Genomic DNA, 21,096 nt, shown 5'->3' with positions numbered 1-21,096 from the left:
CTGATACTACTATGATAAATGCTATCACAAAAGGACCCAAAGATGGGGGGACCCAGATGAAGTATCCCAAGCTTATTTGGGGCTGTACGGACGATACTCTTAGGAAAGTTTCCATCGGTAAAAATGATGTTTAAGGACCAGTGAAAATTAGCCACTGGAAAGGGGATATTTTTTCCGGCAGAGGGAACAGAATATTGCAAGACGAATCCATTGCTGGCTGCCTTCTGACTATTGAACTATCAAGCAGAGGCATCCTGTGGGGCGGTTGGAAGAAAACAAAGACCCATCCTGGCTCACAGGTGCTCATGAGGAGTTGGAGGAGGTAACACTTCAAACCTTGAAAAATTAAATAATTTAAATAACTTTGGTAAAACAAAAGATTCTGCATAGGGATTGCATAATTAATTGATCCTGGTCGGCGTATTGGTGATTCTCTGGGCGAGCTGGATTTGAAAACTGGGTCTGCCATTTTGTGGCTTCGCCTTTCAGAACTTTCCTCATCTGTCTATAAAATGTGGCTCTAAAAACACCTTCCTCAAAAGGCTGATGTGAGGATTGAGTTAATAAAAGGAAAGTGATTAGAACAGTGCCTGGCATTGGAAGAGCTAAGGACATTTTACCTTTTTTCCCCTACTTAAAAAAAAAAAAATGAGATGGTTAGATTTATTCCTTCTGTAGAGTCTACAGATGTAGGCTATAGAAAGAGAAGAGTGGTTTATCAAGTAGTTTTTAGTTCCTCCTCTGCCTGTTGCAGCTATTATAGAAACACTATACTTTTCAGTTATGAGAATGCAATCCTGGGTAAATTCAAGTAAGTAATGCAATCCACTCTGCACTCAAACTTGAATGGATTCTATACTTAATGTAGTTGCTCTGGAACACAAGAAAGAATTTGAGGCCAGTCAGCCTACTTCCCGGATCCATATACTGAGAAGCTTATATTCCAACTTGAAGCAAGAAAAGAGAGAACATAGAGGAGCCAGCTCATATTAGGTGTCTGCCTATCTATAGGGCCTAGATACAGGCCAAAGGAAGGCTTGCTACCACCCTCTGATTCATTTAAGATAAAACCTTGAATGGATTCATTGAAGAGCCCAAGAGGAACTTCTCAGCAATAATTCCACACCACTGAAGGCTGATAACATACCAAGTCAAGCCACCCACATGAAGACTTTTTTTCCTCTTAGATGCTATATTGAGTCTTCCTTGTAAACCTCCAAAGATGCCTCTTGGCTGAACTATATTTGGCATTTTTAAAGCATTTTAATAATTTTTTAATGTTTATTTTTGAGAGAAAGATAGAATGAAAGTGCACCTGCATGCGAGTGGGGGAGGGGCAAAGAGAGAGGGAGACAGAGGATCTGAAGTGGGCTCCACGCTGACAGCAGACAGCCTGATATGGGGGCTCAAACTCATGAACCATGAGACCACGACCTGAGCCAAAGTAGGATGATTAACTGACCGAGCCACCCAGGCACCCCTGTATCAAACATTTTTAATAGCTGAGGGGATGCCCAGTTATATGAGACAGTATTTCTGAAAGGTTTCCACCCCTACCCTGACTCTATATTTAAAAAAAAAAATTTCATTAAGGTATAATTCACATACATACAATTCACCCATTTAATTAATTAACTAATTTAAAATTTTTAAAGTTTATTTATTTATTTTGAGAGAGACAGAGACAGTGTGAGCTGGGGAAGGACAGAGAGAGAAGGAGACAGAGAATCCCAGGAGACTGCCAGTGCACAGCCTGACACAGGGCTCAAACCCACGAACCGTGAGATCATGATCTGAGCTAAAACCAAGAGTCAGATGCTTAACTGACTAGGCCAGCCAGGCACCCCTATTTTATTTATTTATTTTTTAAAGTTTATTTGAGAGAGAGAGAGAGAGAGCAGAGGAGGGGCAGAGAGAGAGGGGACAGAGGATCTGAAGTGGGCTCTGCACTGACAGCAGAGCCCGATGCGGGGCTTGAAATTGCAAACATAAGATCATGACCTGAGCTGAAATTGGATGCTTAACCAACTAAGCCACATAAGCGCCCCCAATTCACCCATTTAAAGTGTATAATTCACACTAATCCCAAAGATATATGCATCCCTATGTTTATTGCAGCATTATTTATAATAGCCAAGAAACGGAAGCAACCCAAGTGTTCATTGATAAACAAATGGGTAAAGAAAATACACACACACACACACACACACACACACACACACACACACACACACTGGATATCACACAGCCGTAAAAAAGGATGAGATCTTGCCACTTGCAACAAGGATGGACTTAGAGGGTAGTGCTACGCGAAATAACTCAGAAAGACAGATACCATATGATTTCATTCATATGTGGAATCTAAAAAACAAAACAAATGAATAAACAAACAAAAAGTCAAGTCATACTATAAATACAGAGAACAAACTGGTGGTTGCCAGAGGGAAGGGGGGGATGGGCAAAATAGTTGAAAGGGAGTGCAAGAAACAGCCTTCCAGTTAAGGAATGACTAAGTCATGGGAATAAAAGGCACAGTGTAGAGAGTATAGTCAATGATATTGTAACAGTGACGTATGTTGACAGACGGTAACTATACTTGTGCTAAGCATAACATAACATACAGCGAATCACTATGTTGGATACCTGAAAACAATGTTAACAATGTGTGTCAAGTACACTCAAATTTTTAAAAATTATTGTAAAAAATAAAGTGTACAATTCAATGGCTCTTAGCATACTTACAAAGTTGTGCAACCATCACCACTATCTAATCACTGAACATTTTCATCACCCAAAAAGAAACCCTGGACCCTTTAGTCATCAACTCCTAGTTCACGATTTCCAAAACCCCTATCACCGCTCAGCCCCTGGCAACCACTAATCTGCTTTCCTTCTCTATGAAAATACCTTTTCTGGACATTTCATATTAAAGGAATCATAAAGTATGTGACTCTTTGTGTCTGGCTTCTTTCAGTTAGTATTGTGTTTTTAAGGTTCATCCACATTGTAGCATGTATCGGTACCTCATTCCATTTTTGTGGCCAGGATAATATTCCATTGTTCATCTATTCCTCAGTTGGTGCACATTTGGATTGTTTCCACTTTTTGGCTATAATGAACAATGGTGCTGTGAACATCCATGTACATACCTCCACCGACTCATGGCTAAAGCACTTCCATTGGCCAAGTCAGATGAACAGGGTATATAACGTCAAGGGCATGGGTGAGTGGGAGGTGAGTGGCCATTCACTCTTGGGTTTGTCTTTTCAATTCTTGTTAATCTTAGCCTCTTGGGTGCTCATGGTTGTAGACTACAGAACCCAAAATGTGGATTCTTTAGCAGTTTTTGGTTTTTAACAACAAACTGTTGTTGAAACCTACTTGTCTCTTGCTACCAAAGCACTAAAATTCCCAATATGCTTCCCACCTGAAGCCCTCTGATAAAGACGCTGTTACAAGGAAGTGTGCTTTAAAAGTTCACCAGCCTCTAGTGGAGAAGAGGGTGGGGACAGGTGTAGAGTTGGAGAGAGAATCTAGAAGCTGCCCCTTATGACTCCCTTATTTAACCTTGTAGATACTGCAAGGCCATCCACAGTTGTGAATCCCTGCTCTGCTTATTCAGAGGGGGGAAAAATCACTCCTGGTCAAGTGTATTTTTTAAGAGTCAGTTTAGTACAAAATTAAAACAAGGAGGGGCTCATCATTTCATGCAACTGTGAAGTCCAAGGATATTCTACCTTCAGGTATGGCTTGATTTGGTCAGTGATGTCATCTTGACATTCTTTCTCCCTCCATTTCTCTGTCTCTTGTCTCCACTTCCCTCTGAATGGGCCGCTTGTAGCAAGAGGTTTACATTCTTCCAGTCTAGCAACCTCACTAAAAGTAGAATCTTTTCTCCAATAGTTCCAGCAAATTCCCAGAGCCGACTCTTCACTGGTTTCAAGTGTGTCAGACCATTCTTGATTCAATGGCTATGACTCTGATAGATGAGTCACATGAGGGCAACTCCCAAAAAAAGGAAGAGCCGGGTTCTGTTACCAGAGATAGAGATTCAATGCAAACAAGAACAGCAGATGTCTCCTACAGTGAAGGTGGTTAAAATTTTTTTTAAGTTTATTTATTTGAGAGAGAGTGTGTACGTGCATGCACACACCAGTTGGGGAGGAGCAGAGAGAGAGAGGAGAGAGAGAAAGCTACGCAGGCCCTATGCTGTCAGTACAAAGCCTGATATGGGGCCCGATCTCATGAACCGTGAGGCCATCATGACCTGAGCTGAAATCAGGAGTCAGCATTTTAATCGACTAAGCCACCCAGGCGCCCCAAGGGAAGGTGGTTAAATCTTAAAAGCTGGGTAAGCAAAACCAGAAGAGGAAGAAATAAGCCTGTACTTATTGTGTGGAGTATCTGTATCAGTGCAAACCTTCTCCCTGATTTCCTCCCAACAAATCATCTTTCATCAATCCAAGCTTCCATCATGGGCCAACTGAGGTCTTGAGGTATCAGCAGACTCCCCAGGTCTCCATGAAAATCTGAGGATGCTGTGAATATAATGCCTCCAGCCCCTTCTCATTTCAGAACTTCCAAACAAGAACTTTCCTGTGCAGAGTACAGGGAAGCTAAGCCAATTTTCTGTTTTTGGTATTAAATTTAGACCTTTCATCCTGACCATGAGATATTTCTGGATTCTGCATGAGTATTCAGAGAATGCCAGTTTTCAAGATGCTATCCCATCTGGGGCTCCTCTGCACACTGCCCGCTTTAGCTCATTCTTTCAAAACTGGGAAAAATGACCCAGACACAGGAACAAATTTGGAAGTGGGTTATTCTGCTATCCATTAATTGTCATTTAATGCCGTTGCCATCTAGGTTACTTGGAGAGGAAAGAAATTGAATTTAAACAGAAACCTGAATTGAGTTTTGCATATATCCTAAATAGTCTCAGCTCCGGCAATTTAATCTTGTGGGTATGTTTAGTAGCACAATGTGCGTTTCTAAAAGGTAAAAAGATAAATAATACGTGAAACATTCAACTGGATGGATGAGATTCCAGAGGTCTTGTTAAATGTGTGTCTGGTACTACATTTTTGTAAAATAGCTTTTTAATGGGTTTGGGGAGATTAATGGGCAATGTAGTGTAGAAGAGTCAAAATAATATGCAATTCCTATTAAGTCCTTGGGTACAAGTATGGATTGAAAAAATAGGATGTAACTAACGTTTTTATCGGGCTCAAATAATAATCATGTCATCACTTACTAAGTGCTTACTGTATGTCAGGAACTCTGTTAAATGCTTCCCATATGTGTTGGAATTTATTGAAATATTAATTTCTGTGTGCACGCCTTCTGTTTCCCCTCCTCTGGAAACAATGTGCATTGCCTTGAGATTTGCAGGCTGAAATCAGAAGCTGTACTTCCTGCCTTTTGTAAAGGTCTTCAGTCTTTGGGAGAGATTATACTGGCCGTCCTGAAGAGGAAGTAGAGAGAGGAGTTCCTTCCAAAGCAAGGCAAGAGAATAGAGATGCTAAGGAGAATGAGAAAGGATCACAGGTTGATCGTTCTGGGGCAGCTCCTAAGAAGGGAGAAATACCCTGTGGAAGCCACATCGTGAATCCAGTAGCTTCTGGTGTGGCCCAAACTCCTTGTCCCAGGCCTGACGTGGAAGCATCGAATGATGCTATTCAACCTGAAAGGACCAGGCAGTCAGGGATGATGGGTGGGTGATCAAGTAGTCACTGGGATGGGCCAGCGACAGAAGACTGCAAGTGACTCTCTGAAGCTTTGCCCCCACAGAAGAGCCCAAGGACTTGGCAACACCCAGGATGTGTGTGAGAAGGAGATGCCCAATAATGACAGGATGGGATCTCATATTTGGATTTCAGGTGATTATAAAATAATGTCCTTTTTGCAAATCTGAGCTGTGGAGTAAAATGGCTAATCTCTGTAACTGTCAGCTTCCTAGCAGAATAAAGATGGCACAGTCTGGGCAATTGAGGAGAGCTTGATAAAGGACCATTTATAAAGGTGTGGGCAGGGTTTAGGGAAACTAACAAAACACCAACAACAAAGGCAGCCATTGCTGCCTTAAGTCTGACTCAGCAAGAGAAGGGAACAGGCACCAAAAGCCCAACAGAGTGAGTAGCTCTATGGAGAAGGTTGCCTAACAGAACACATTAGATGCAGGACCTCACTCTCCTTCCACCCTCTGATCTCCCATCTGGTCTCTCATTGGCTAAACCCAAAAGAGTGCCAAAAGGGCAGGCAACCCTGCTGAGGTCATCAGGTGCAGACTGGGCTCCCAGGACAAAGAGCCAGGAAGAAAATGGTAGTATGGGGATCTGGAAGGGCAGACTGAGCAAATTATAAATTGAATTCTATATTGAATTATACAATCCAAATGATGGGCAGAAAGGCCTGGAGAGGTCAACCGTACTACCCCCATGTCTCCAAGCTCCCCTGGCCCTCTAGCTCCAGGCATGGCATGGAGTGAGGCCTAATTTCATTTCAGCACACTGCCCACATCCACATCGTCTCATTTGATCTTCAAAACAAGGCTGCAAGGCAATATTGTTTTTTCTATTTTATAATTAAGGAAATTGAGGCCTGGAGAGTTAGTAGAGGGCCCAAGGTGACATACCTAGCAGCTGGCTGAGCCAAGATTCAGACACAGATCGCCCTGATCCCAAAGCCATTTTCACAACCTACTAAACTGGCTCAAAACCGGCTCAGCAGAGTCTGAAAGAAGGACCATAAATCAGGCCACTGAAGCAGGAGGCAAAGGGATTTTCTGTGTGGGAGGGCCAGTGTTAACATGCTGTCTGGCTTTCTCTGCCTACGAGGGCTTTGCCAAGGAAAGTCTTCTCTTATGCAGGTAGGGCTAATGGTTTAAAATCCAAGTGCTTACCCTGGAATCACAGAGGGGGAAGACAGAGAGAAAACACTTGGTCCGTGATGGGAAAAAAAGTGTATTTTCATTTCAAATGCCTTTCAAGTTCTTTTTTTCCCAGCTGAATGTTGGTGTATTTATAGAATTCAGGGGGAGTATTTAAGGGTAACCAGCCGTGGAGCTGCATTTGGGGCCATCAGGAAGCTTCAAATCACGCAGGAAAAGGTTGATGGGAGGGGACAAGTAAAGGCCAAGATCAGCAGGGCACAAACTGGCCTTCTCCTTCATGTTGCCAAGAACTTTTCTCCCTTCTGGGCTGATGACGTCAAATCCAAGTCTATAAGAGTGCTATAGATGGAGTGACAGAACCGAAATGATGGGCAAACGGATGAATGGTGAAACAAATTGTGGTATAAATATACAGCAGAACGTTATTCAACCATTAAAAAAAGAAGTAAGTACAGACACCTGCTACAGCATAGATGGACCTTGAAAACATTTTGTTGAGTCGAAGAAGCCAGACACAAAAGTCCACATACCGTATGATTCAATTTATGAGAAATATCTACAAGAGACAAATCCGTAAAGACAGAATGCAGACTGGTGACTGCCGGGGGCTCAGGGGAGGGGAGAATGTGGGGCACAGGCTTAACAAGTACAGGATTTCCTTCTGGGGTGATGGAAATCTTCTGGAGTTAGAGGTGGTAGTTGCACAGTATTGTGAATGTTCTAGATGTCACCAAATCGTTCCCTTTAAGGAGGTTACTTTTATACAATGTGAATCTCACCTGAATGAAAAAGAAAGGATGGGCAGTCAGGGGCTTGGGAGGTCGGCCATCCACTGTAAGTCTTCCAGGCGGTCTTTGCGCCTGTCAGTTGAAGTCCCAGCACTTCATGGCGCAAGGCCTGATTTCATTCCAGGCTTGCCTTCTCTCTCTACTCCCCCGCCACGGTCCTCCTTCCGGTGGCTGGTGGCTCGCACACAACAAAGCTGTCCCAGCCTCAAGACCTTGGCACTGCTGTTTGTCCCGCCCTGGCTGTTCTTCACCCGGATCTTCCCTGGCCTGGCTCCGCCTCCTCGTTCAGGAGGAGGAAATGAAGTGGAATAGAAAATATCCCACAGAATAAGGTAAACATTTCTGTGTCAGAGATATTTTTGCTGTGTCACAAAGCATTTCAAATTTATTAGCTTAAAAACTATGCTTTTCCCCCACAAGTCTGCAGGTCAGCCACGCTCAGCTGGGCAGTTATTCTGCTCCACATGGGATACGCCGGGCCCGGGCGGACTTGTGGCTGAATTCAGCTGGGGGCTCATCTGGGGCTACAACACCCAGAGGGGCTTCCTTCCTCTCTGAGGTCTCTGTGCGCACTGCCCTTCTTCCTTCACGTGGACGCTGTCTCCTTATGGTCTGTCATCATGCAAGGACCTCACCTGCACGTCCTCGCAGGGCAGCAGGGTATTAAGAGCATAAAAGTGAGAACCGCCAGACAGGCCTCTTAAAGTGCAGACCCAGAACAGCAGTGCCTTTGCCGTTGCGTCCTGTGGGTCAAAGCAAGGCCAAAGACCTTCCCTGATCCAAGGAAAGGAGACACAGACTCTACCTCTGGATCAGGGAGCGGCATGTGCATACCAGAAACAATGTTTGCTATACGGTTGGCACACATCTTTGCAGACAATCTACCATGATTGTTTTGTGAAGATTTTATTTCAGTTTAATAAGAATGCATGTGCGTTCTTCAGGTCACACGACAAACATAGTTCTTGCTGTGAGTCACAGTCAAAAGGTTTGAAAAACACACATCTTCTGCATTCCTTTTCAAGGTTCTCCTATAGCACTTAGTACTCTCTGAACTTGATTTACTTGATTGTGTGTCTCTCCCATTAGAATATAAGCTCTCTGAGGGCAAGGACCTTGTCTGTCTTGTCCCTGCTACATCCCCAGCACCTAACAGTGCCCGACACTTAATAGGTGCCTAATAAACATCTGTTGCTGTTAAATAGGTAGAAACAGCTATCAGTTATTGGGTGCTGAGCACTTAAAGCATTGTCTCATTTAATTCATTCAACACCTATTTGAGCATCTACTTTGTGACAGGCACTATTCTACCTTCTGGTGGAACAACAGTGAATACAAGAGACGATAATCCTTGCCCTCACCAAGTTTACATTTCACTATGATTCTAGAGTAGTATTGAGGAAATTCGTTCATACTATTTTGACAGATACGGAAACTGAGAGTCAGAGAGGTCAGGCAATCTGCCCAAGGTCACACAGCTAATCATTTCACCCTGACCTGCCTCTGCTCCACTCTGCTGCAAACATTGGGTTTTACCCAGAGATCAGTCTAAGTGGTTACAGATCTCAATTCCTGCAATTGCTTCCCAGAAGGATCAAACTTGTCTTTCTGGGAATCAGACCCAGGCAGTGGGAAAAGGTGAGTTCCATGACCTCACAGTCCTTGTCCCCCCCCCCCCCACTTTGTGACGACGGCTCACACCTGGGGTGTTACAGATTTGAGCCACAGCTTTCAGTCACCCCCACTGTCTTATCAGCATGTGACATCCCCAAGTGGCTGGGGCCTGCAGGCCTGGCAAAGAATGCAGCCTGAACAAAAATAAACCTGCCACATTCCTTGGCAGCCCCCTGCCCCTTCCCGCTCTCCAGCCATCCATCCTCACAGCAGAGCCTGCCAGGGAAGGCCAAGAGAGGGAGAGCAGGGTGGAGGAAGCGAGTGCTGCTGCTGGCCAACCCCTGGAAAGAGAGGGAGAGGGGAAGAGAGGAAGAGAAAGAGAGAGAGAGAGAGAGATCACCTTATATGGGAACGTGCGCAGACAATGTGTGGCAATGCCTTAGAGTGCAGCAGAGGTCAGATACCAGACAGATGGAAGAAATTAAACATGGGACAGAGCGTGTTCCTGGGCCCTGAAAACAGCTCTTGTTTCACAGCGAGTTTGCACAAAGCCTGGCCCGTTTTCCTTTTTTGCCTAAGCCAAGCAAGATGTGCGTCCTAAACTGTACATGACTTTGACTCAGGCCCCCCGACTCTGGCTTGCCAGAGGTCTCAACCCTTTCAAGTCATTTCTTTGACGAACAAAACTCCTCTTTGCAAATAAAAAGGGAAAGACTGGGCCTCTTTCCCAAGAGTTTCCAGTATCTCTCCAAAGTACATAAATTAGTGGTTAATGAGTAAATATGCCTTCATTTCTCATTCTTTCATTCATTCACTCATTCGTTCATTCGTTCAACAAACATAGAGGGCCAATTATGCCCCAGGCACTGAGCCAGTGGCTGGGAAGACTGTTGATAGTGAATGATGATGATGATGATGATGGTGGTGGTGATGATGATGGTTACCATTTGTTGATTTGCACTGATAAATATTTCAATTCATAATACTTTACTCAGCACCTTCCATGTTCTAGTCATTGGTGATACAGAACATTGATCTAGAATCATCGGGCCCCTGCCCTGTGGACTTTGCAGAGGGGGTGGGGGAAAGTGGAAATAGTAGGTATTGAAAACATGATGCCAGAGGACCCTCACAACAGCATTTTGAATTAGCTACCATTACCATCTCCATTTGACCCAGGATTTTTTAACCCCAGCACTATGGACATTTCAGGCTGGATCATTCTTTGGGGGGGGTGGTGTGTGCGTGTGCGTGTGTGCCTGGGGTGCTGCTCTTGCATTGTAAGATATTCAGCAATGTCCCTGGCCTCTCACCACATGGTGTCAGTAGCAGTAACCCCCTCTCCCTCTAGTTCCTCCAATTGTGACAACCCGAACATATCTCTAGACACTTCCAAATGTCCCCCGGGGGGGGGGGGCGGATAAAATTGCTCCTGGTTGAGAATCACTGATTCAACAGATGAGGAAGTAGAGACTCAAAGTGGGTTAAGAAACTTTCTAACGGTCAGACCACTGGCAAGCAGGGCTCACGCCCTAATGATTCTGGTTCCAGGGCCCATGGGCATCACCGTTACAATGTGAAACCCTATTTCCTTGCTAGCAGATAACTGTCCCACTGTGCTCAGTCGTTGGCTGGGAGCAGCCAGGGGTAAATACAGCCTTAGCGTGAATTTGGCAGAGCCAGAGGGCAGGACCCAGGGCTGTCAGTCAACCATGTTCTTCGCAGCAGACTCTCCTGAAGGACTTCTGAACGGTACACTCTGTAGCTGCCACATCATCAGAAAAGTGCTGCCCAGTGCTAATATTCACTTTAAGGCAAGGAGATCTAAAAGTTATTGGAGATATAGTGGGTTCCAAAGCCAGGTTGGCATCCTTTAAGCCAAAGGGTCCATTTTCCTTGGAATGCCTTGAGCTTCTTAGTGAACTTCAAAGTCATCTCCTACCTGGGTACCACCAGCAAGGAGCTAAGGAGTACTGCCTTGAGGGGCTACTTTGTAACTTGTGGATGTGGGCACTCCGTGAGCCTTGGTTTCCCATCTGCATAATGGAACCAACCTGCCCTATCCCATAGGGTTGATGTGAGAATTGAATGAATATTTATGGAGCTGCTTTCCAGGAGAGGATGGAGGTCCTCTTGCATGAACCTTCCGCCTATCCCTTGGTTTTGTATGGATATCTCCCTGCTAACCACCTTCTCTCATTCTTCCAATGGAGATTCATCCGGGCACCTACACAAGGGACGACAAACTAGCATTCTGAGCGCTAAGTTTGACAGGTAGGCAAGTTGTGTTTGGCTCACAGAGTGCTAAACAAACCAACCAACAGAATGAACCAATGTTTGGAAATTGAGATATTTCAAGATGAGGACAATCAAAACCAATGCCTCTCGATTCTATTTATTCAGACTGTCTGGATTTCTGGGTTCCCTCAAAAATTTAGGAAACCTGGATATACCATGTGGCAGATTGGCTAGGACTGAGAAGAGGCTGCATGCCTCAGATGGGACGCGCACTGTCCAGTTTTCCACAGTCCCCACACCCCATTGTCTGTGATCCTGGAGCTCGTGTCAGTTGCTGATCATGTTTGTGCTGCCATTTTTCTTAGAATAATATTCCTTTTCTCATGAATTTATCAAAGGGGGGAAAGTAGACCAGGAGGTCTATGATCTTTCTTGCACCTGATCCCACTTCACTTCACTTAGATCACCACCTGGCACTTGCAGCATCCAAGTATACCATGCCAGCCTTCTAGCCCTTCTGGAATTTCCTTCCTAAAATTATCCCTGCAATTACATAAGAATCCTCTACATTTTCGTTTCCTTTTAGCGCACAGAGCACTGTCATTCACTTCTAACAAGAACCCAAGAGGCACATATTATTTTGTCCATTTTAGAGAGGAGTTGAGTCCTGGAGAGATGAAGTGGTTTGCCCAGGGACATAGCTGGTTAGTGGCAGAGCAAAGTCCTACTGACCCCAAGGATTCTGATGCTTTTTCCATTACTCTAGGCTGCAAAGTGTATTAAACCTTTCAGTTGCAGAAGAAAGTTAACTGAAACTTCCTTAAGCAAAAAAATAAAATAAGAAAGAAAAAAGAAAAACAAAGGCAATTTATTAGCTCATATAACTGGACAATCCAAAGGAGCCAGAGGCTTCAAGCACAACTGAATCTAGAAGATCAAATATTGTCCTCAGAACTCCAACAATTCTTCTCTCTTGGTTTCACTCCTTATTCCATTGGCTTTATTTTCAGGTAGCCCTCCACTCATGAAGCCAAGACTTCTACCAGCAGTTCGAGGTCTCATTCTAGCTTCAAATCCAATAGAAAGAGGGCTTCTTCTTCCAGATGGTGCCAACAGATGGAATTGAGTCTCACTGGTCCCGATTAGTGTAATCTAGTTATGAGTGCACCCGGGAGCCAATCACCGGCCAGAGGGATATGGTGTACTGATTGGCCAGTCTTGGTCATGTGACCACCACCAAACAAAGGGGACCAGGTACGCTACACCCCAGGAGCTGAGGGTTGATAGTGGAGGAGTGACTCCCCCAAAGTAAAATTGGGTGGTGTTATCAGAAGCGGGGATGAATGCCAGACAGGCATGTCTATTACACCTAGAATCTTCCCTGCCATGGACTCCTTCCCTCTGGCCTTGTAGTACCCATCAGTCTTCCCTCCTACCCTTACCTGCTCTGCCTTTGTTTCTGGGACATTCCCCTCCTCTCATTCCATCCTCATATGCTCTTTCCTACTAAAGTGGATTTCCAGACCCAGGCTACCCCTCCCCTATTCGACCACTGTGGGCTACAATGAAATTGTGTCTCTGTACAGTGAGAATCTGAACCACACACACCAGCACTCAGCTCTATAGCTGTTGAATGAAAGCATGAGGAAACGATGTGCATGAAATCAACAATTAGAAAACAGGGCCTACATCAGAAGAAAATAAGAAGGGGCCTACATAAGAAGAAAATAAACAATAACATTAGCTACCTTGCCTGGATATGGGTGATTCTGGCTCTTCTCTATTCCTTTCAGTATTGTCTACAATTTAAAAAAAAAAATGACAAATGGTAATAGTGAAAAAGGAAGTAATACAAGTCTGGTTTAAACAGCTGGACTATAGGGGTGCCTGAGTGGCTCAGTCAGTTGAGGGTCTGGCTCTTGATTTTGGCTCAGGTCATGATCTCACGGTTTATGAGTTCAGGCCCCGTGTTGGACTCCACACTGGCAGCTCAGAGCCCGCGAAACACCAAGTTCTGTACTTTTTAAGCTAATATTTCTGGAGTCTACCCAACAATCTTTAAGATGGAGCTGATTAAGGAAATGCTAAGCCAAATGGCATAACCTCTCTCTCCCTACCCCTCCCTTGCTCGTGCATGCACTCTCTCTCTCAAAATAAATAAATAAACTTAAAATAAATAAGTAAATAAAAAATAAACAGCCAAACTATAAGCAGGATAAAGGTAAGAGCCAAGTATTGATTCTCTTATATTCCCCTAACTGCCAACAGCAGGGTGTACTCAGTGTAAGAGCCAGCCCGACCTCCCTGAGAGCTAAATTTACAGCATCGGGATTTATAACAGACTGCTGATTTCCTTCCTAAAAGCCAGTCCTCCTTTCCTCTTTCAGACTCTCCAAACCCAATTGTGTGTGGTGTCCTCCCGCCATGTACTTCACTGAAGCAGACCCCAGCCCCAACCCCTGCTCTAAAGGGTGAATCCTATCCGGTCTAATTCAGGGTTTCTTAACCTCAGCACTATTGACATTTTGGGGAGGATAATTCTACTGATTTGTTGGGTTGCTTCATAAGCCACCTTGGAATTTACTTGTTATATGAAGTAAAATCTTCCTTAATGTTTTAAGTGTTGAAGCTAATTTGAATTGTGCCTTTCTGTTGCAGCATCTTAACCAACCCAAGGGTTTATTAAAGACATTGCAAAACATACAAATGAAACAGCCATCAAAAACAGGGATGCTCGGGCTCTTCGGTGGCTCAGTTGGTCAAGTGTCCATCTCTGCTCAGGTCTTGATCTCAGGGTCATGAGTTCAAGCCCCACATTGAGCTCTGCATTAGGGGTGAAGCCTACTTAAAACAAAGTAAGCAAACACACAAAAAAAAACCCAAAACAAGAAACACTCAGAGATTCAGTGGTTGGGGGTGGATATCAAAATCTGGAGCTGGGGACAGGTATATCATTTGATAGTCCCTTTTGAGTACCCCTGTCAATCTACAGCTATCCCAGTTCCACATGGAATTGCTCATCACCGTGCTGAGACAGAGAGGGGCCAAATACCTTTTGCAAATACTTAACAGTATTTGGACTAGAACTATGTCCCATCGCATGAAAACTGCTGCGAACACCAAGTTCTGTACTTTTTAAGCTAATATTTCTGGAGTCTACCCAACAACCTTTAAGATGGAGCTGATTAAGGAAATGCTAAGCCAAATGGCATAACCTCTAGAAGCCTCCATTTGCTCAACTGTACACTGGTGAGAACAAGATTAGAATCCTCTGACATTAAGGATCAGAAAATACTTCATGAACCATAAAGTAAAAAATGGATTATCTACACTAAGCAGATCAGACATATTGCAATGCATCTCCAGAATTGGAACAGTCTAAATTTAGGATGTGGTGTGACCAAAATTGTCAGTCAATTGTGTTTCTATGTGGCCTTGTTAAGTTTCTTATGCTTCGGAGTTCTGTTTCCTCATCTGTATCCTGTGGCAAGACCTTATTCTGGCTGCGCACTGAGGATAAAATAAGACTCTTTGAAAAAGAGAAACATACCACTATCTCTATTTCTTGTCTGGAGGCAGACAATAGCAACAGAGCAAACAAAATTAGACTAGGAGGCAGACTCCATGGTGAATGTTGGGGCATCGCTGCCCTCTGCTGGTCAGCAGTGGTGCTGCAGTGGTTACAGAGAGGAGAGGGACCCTGGAGAACGACCCCTGGGAAACTAAGGTGCCCAGAGGGTAAGGGACTCGCCAGAGGGCACAGAGTTAGCTTTAGATACAGCATCTGGAACTCCCGACTCTTAGCTCCTTCTAGAGGGAGAAGAGTGAGAACCGGAAAATTCATCCATTATGGTTTCACTCTTGCTAGACTTCTAAGGAGCTTTTCTAGATAGTCTGTTTGGGATTTTTCTCTTATTCTTCCTTTGCCACCCAGACTTCCTGGACTTCCTTTACCTTTTTCAAGGTAGCCACGAGTGGTCTTGAGGCCAAGAATCCTCATTGGTTGCTGGGCGCTTTATAGAAATGATCTGAATCCTTACAACTGCTTTGGAAGGTGGACTAGGAAACTAAAGCTCAGAGAAGTTAAGACATAGGCACAAGGTCCAGCAGCCAGGAAGCACAGGAACTGGGATATGAACTCTCACCTGAGACCCCAAAGCCCATCTTCTATACCTGCCAAACAAAACAAACCAAAACAACATGGCAACTTGTGTTGAAGACATGATTAAAGGTAATGTATTTTTTGAAGATAGTATATATGCTGGCAAGACACATGATGAAATAATCAGAAAGGGGAATTTTTTGAGCATCTGCCATATACTGGTGACATTCACATACAATATCTGTTCAATCTCCTATTGATACATATATGATCTTGAATCCTGTCTACACACTGAGGCACAAATGAAGAAACTATGTTCAAAGAAGTTAAGAAATTTGCCTCATGTTACTTGGTGAAAGCTGGTATTCAGACCCAAATCCCTCTGCTTAATGTGAGTATATAAATAAATTACAAAATATAAACATAAAAACATAAACAGAGGACAGAACATGGTAGCCTGGGTCAGACTGGCCTCCCAGCCATGAAACCCCTCAGGTTCTCCTGTAAACCATTTCCTTCCTGGTGGCCTCGGGATGTGAAGTCCTCCTGATCTGGGTTCAAACTCCACATTTCTGAGCACTACTATGTGTCAGGCCTGGGCTGGGTATATTATTTAAGTTAATTCTTGTGAGAACACTGTGAAGTAGATAACAACTATTTTTCCTGATGTTGATAATCTGTTAACATTCTATGTGATATTGTCTTCACAGTCTTATTCTTCCCCATTTGCAGACCAGAAAACAGTTACGGACAAGTGAAAATAATTTGCCTCAGGTCCTTTGCACTTCCCATTCCCTCTGCCTGCAATGCTCTTCTCAGACTTTCCAGTGGCTCGCTCCCTTAACCTCTTTAGGTCTTCATTTAAAAGTCATCTTCACAGGCCTTTTCTGACCACCTTATTTAAAAGACCAACCCCCCCCCCCCCACTGCCTTCATATATCTCAATGACAAAAAGACAATCTGATGCAAATGTGGGCAAAGGACTTAAAGAGACATCTCTCTTAGAAGATACACAAAAGGCCCAAGAGCACACAAAGAAATGCCCACCTAATGACTTGCATCAGGGAAATGCAAATCAGAACCTCACCAGTTATTACCACTAGGATGGCTAATATTTACTAAATAGAAAATAATCAGTGTTTGTGAGGATGTGGAGAAACTGGAAACCCTGTAAACTGCGGGTAGGCACATAAAATGGTACATCCATTGTGGAAAACAGTTTGGCGATTCCACTCTTAAGTAGTTACCTGAAAGAATTGAAAACTGGAACTCAAATACTTGTACCAGAAAGTTCATGGTGACATTATTCACAGTAGCCAAAGGTGGAAACAACCCAAATGTCCATCAGCTGATGAATGGATATATCAGATGTGATATCTCCATACAACAGAATATTATTCAGGAATGGACTGATCCATGCTAAAACATGAGTTAACCTTGAAAACATGATGCAGAGTGAAAAGAGGCCAGTCACGAAAGACCACACAGTATATGATTCCATTTACATGACAGGCCCAGAATAGGTAAATCCACAAAGAAAGAAACTTAGTGGTTACAAGGGGCTGGTAAATCCATAGAGACAGAAAGCAGATTTGTGGTTGCCGGGCTGGGGGTGGGAGGTGAGGGAGAGAGATTGCTAATGGGTGTGGGGTCTCCTTTCTGGTGATGAAAATGTTTGGGAACTAGATGGAGGTGGATTTGCACAGCATTGTGAACGTACTAAATACCACTGAATTGTTCACTTTAAAATGGTTAATTTTATGTTATGTGAATTTCACCTCAATTTAACCAACAAATTCAATCCCAAGCAACCTTATTTTCCTACCCTGCTTGGTTTTTCTCCATCAGGCATATGACCCTGTCACACACTATATATCTGACTGACTTATCAATTGTCCATCCTGTTTCTTTAAAATGTAAGTTCCAAGAGGATGGGTATTTGGGTCCCTTCTATTAACTCACATATCCCTAAAGAGTCTCTGGCACTCAAGGAATATTTGTTGTGTAAATGAATTAGGAAGAACACAGTGAAGAAGAGTCCTGTCCCCCAAGCTCCACCCCATGTCCTCTTCTAATGGGCTCTTGATCCTCAAATGTGTTAACAATAACCCTCAGTCTGGCCTCATTTCTTCTCCCCTTTCCTGAGGAGCTGATTTCACAGGATCTCACTTGGCTGAGCCCTTTATACCTTCTGTCTGAGAGTTTGAAAGAAGAGGGACACGGGCCATCTGGGTGGCTCAGTCGGTTAAGGGTCTGACTTTGGTTCAAGTCATGATCTCACAGCTCATGAGTTCGAGCCCCACGTCGGGCTCTGTGCTGACAGCTCAGAGCCTGGAGCCTGCTTTGGATTCTGTGTCTCCTTCTCTCTCTGCCCCTGCCCAGCTCATGCTCTGTCTCTCTCTGTCTCTCAAAAAATGAACAAATGTTAAAAAAAAATTTCTTAATTACAAAAAAAAAAAGAAAGAAGAGGGACAGGAGAAGAGACCATGAATCCATCACAATGTAGAGAAACACTGTCTGCTCCTCTGCTTTGTGGCTTCCCACAGCAATTTATGGGAACCCCAGACCGCAGCTATGAAGCCATCCTGTCCCCCAGCCAGGAAGACATCATCCCCAGCTGCTGCACAGGTGGCTCTTCAGGGGGTAACATTTACAGGAACAGGTCAATAGCCATTAATGGAACAGCTACTCTGACACAACCCCGTACCAGGCACTCAGCCAAATTACAAATGGAAGATATCATTCATTCATTCATGTGGTTAACAAACATTCTTTGAGCACCTACTCTGTGCCTTATACTCTGGTCTTTGATTTCACAATTTACAGTTGAATTTACAGCTTAGATGCCAATACTGTATTGACCAGGGTTTCTTGGCTCAGCACTACTGACATTTTGGGCCAGATAACTCTTTGACCTGCGGGTTGATCTAGGTATTGTAGGATGTTTAGCAGGATTCCCAGACCCTTGCACATAGTAAGTGCTCAGTAAACATTTGTTGTCTGAATGAATGAACAAATGAAAGGGGAAAGGATGATGAGAAAGGCCTGGAGAGGCATAGGCTGCTACTCTGGAGTTTGATGTTCAGAGGATGTGTATTATCTTCTTTCATTATCCATCCATCCGATGATCCATCCACTCATTCACCAAGCATTCCCCAGACATCTGGGTTGTGCCTGGAATCTAGGAGACTAGTTTCAAGAACACATAGTTGACCATGAGACACGAAATGTGTTCAGGAATAACTGTAACCCTGGATATAAAGTGATAAGCCATGGCATGAGGGCACACATAGATGGCGTACTGGTCAAGACAAGGACAATGGTTTACTCTATGCCCAGGTTTGGTAACCTAATATTCAAATATTTAATTATAGCAGAAATTAATAGATTTTTATGCCATGCCTAACTCCTCCCTCTAACTCAACCTGAAATCAGCAGGTCTTCATAGGCCTAACCATGGCTGATTGGAAGAGGATGGGCATCTGTCCAGGTGAACCAGACCACCGGCCAATTGTTCTTGTCTTCTCAGAGCCTATATCTTCTTCTTGTTACTATTATGAATAATATGTCATTATTAATTAACAGCTGTAATTCAATGAACATTCTTATGTACCAGGCCTGGTGCTTTTAATGAGTAGTCTCATTTAATTCCCTTAAAGAAAATCAGTCAGTCAGAGACTTTTCATCATGTACAGCAACTCTAGGGACATTTGGGATTTAAGTAAATGCATTTTGGGGAAAGAAGTATGATTATTCAGCTTTCACTTAATCAGAGAAACTAAGTGGTAGGTGGCATTGTAAAGGAAGGCAAGGCACTGGGCAGGCAGATGCTAAGTGGGAGACTGTTCCAGGCATAAGGGAAATGGGGGTGGGTATGAAAAAAAAATCAAGAAAGAGCAATACAGCCAAGGGAAATTCGGTTTGACTGGATAAAATGGACAGTAAGAATTCTGAAAAAAGCAATGAAATCATCAGGGAGAAGTACAGAGATCTCCCCACCCTCTTTTGGCAGATGAGCAGAACTAAGGTTCTCTCCTCTTCTTCCTAGGGCCTCCAGAAACTCAGCCTTGGACCTGCCCCTAGGCTGTAGCCCTCACTTCTGTTTGCTGTGCCTATTCTATCCCATGTCATCATCTCTTCATTCTGGTGACTGGCCCCGGGCCCTCCCCATTCCATTGACTTTTCCATGTAATTTGGTGCTCTTGAGCTGGATTGAGACCACCCTGATGAATGCCACATCACTGGCTCAACCAAAAGGGTCAAAGCAAGTCAACATCTTTCACATGAGGTACTGTCAGTTTGACAGGGCCAAGAGCATGAGGCTGTGTTTTGGTTAAACTTTATTGTGAGGAATAAATACTCAGTCACACTATGTCATTGTGGCATATAATGCATAGTATATATTTTGTCTCTTCTCCCAGTTCCTGAAATAGGGCTCCTAAAACCCTTGTAATTTTCTGAGTGAGAGGGATGCTAAGAGCATCTTTTATTTTAACATTTGTTCTTTGACCTTGGATCCTGACACAGGTTCTCACTTTTGTCCTAGTGAGGCAACTTTTGGTGGGCTCTTGGATAGCTTCAGGATGGGGGATGGTCACCAGGAAGACCAAGCCATGCCTAAAAGCTTAGAACTTTTAACCCCACCCCGCATCCTCTGGGGACAGGAGCAGCTAGAGATTAAGTTAATAACTGATCATGCCTACATAATGAAGCTTCCATAAAAATCCCTAAAGTACAGAGTTTGGAAGGCTTCCAGGTTGGTGAACACCTCCACATGCCAAGACAGCGGTGCACCATGACTCCACGGAGACAGAAGCTCCTGCACTCAGAACCCTTCCAGTCAGATGTACCTCTTCATCTGGATGTTCATCTGTATCCTTTATTATATCCTTTGTAATAAACTAGCAAACATGTTTTCCTGAGTTCTATGAGCCACTATAGCAAATTACCAAACCTGAGGAAGGGGTTGTGGGAACCCCCAATTTGCAGCCAAGTCAGTCATCTGGGGACCCACTACTTCTGGTTGCCATCTGAAGTGGGGGACAATCTTAGGGGACTGAGCCCTTCATCTGTGGGGTCTACACTAACTCCAGGTAGTTAGTGTCAAATTGAATTGTAGGACACTTAGTTGGTGTCCAGACATAATTGGAGAACTGGTTAGTGTGGGAACCCCATACATTTGGTGTCAGAAGTGGTGTGAGAGTAGAGACAGAGGTTTTTCCTTTTATTTACACAGGGCTTACTATGCACATGCTCAGACATAAATATGGAAGATGGGATTTTATGAAAGAAAGAAAGAAAAAAAACAACCCAAGAGAAGTTGTAACTGGGTCAGGCTTCTTGGGAGTCCAGAACTAGGGAGGAATTCTCTATTCTGGATCACTCTAGGGACCATGGCGCTGGTGGGTCTTTACACCACAGCCCCGCCCTCAGCTCCCCTCTGCCTTCCCTCTGGCTCTGTG

The 21,096-nt window shown here is 43.9% G+C and overlaps 1 protein-coding gene across 2 annotated transcripts in view; it reads right to left on the bottom strand.

Moving 5' to 3' along the window:
- IFT81 (intraflagellar transport 81) overlaps positions 1–21,096 on the bottom strand; it is a 231,797-nt gene that overhangs the window by 126,701 nt on the left and 84,000 nt on the right. The gene's annotated exons all lie outside the window — the stretch shown is intronic.

This window comes from Acinonyx jubatus, chromosome D3 (assembly GCF_027475565.1).
Source record: "Acinonyx jubatus isolate Ajub_Pintada_27869175 chromosome D3, VMU_Ajub_asm_v1.0, whole genome shotgun sequence".
NCBI classification, from domain to species: domain Eukaryota; kingdom Metazoa; phylum Chordata; class Mammalia; order Carnivora; family Felidae; genus Acinonyx; species Acinonyx jubatus.
This window is presented reverse-complemented; position numbering and strand designations above follow the sequence as displayed.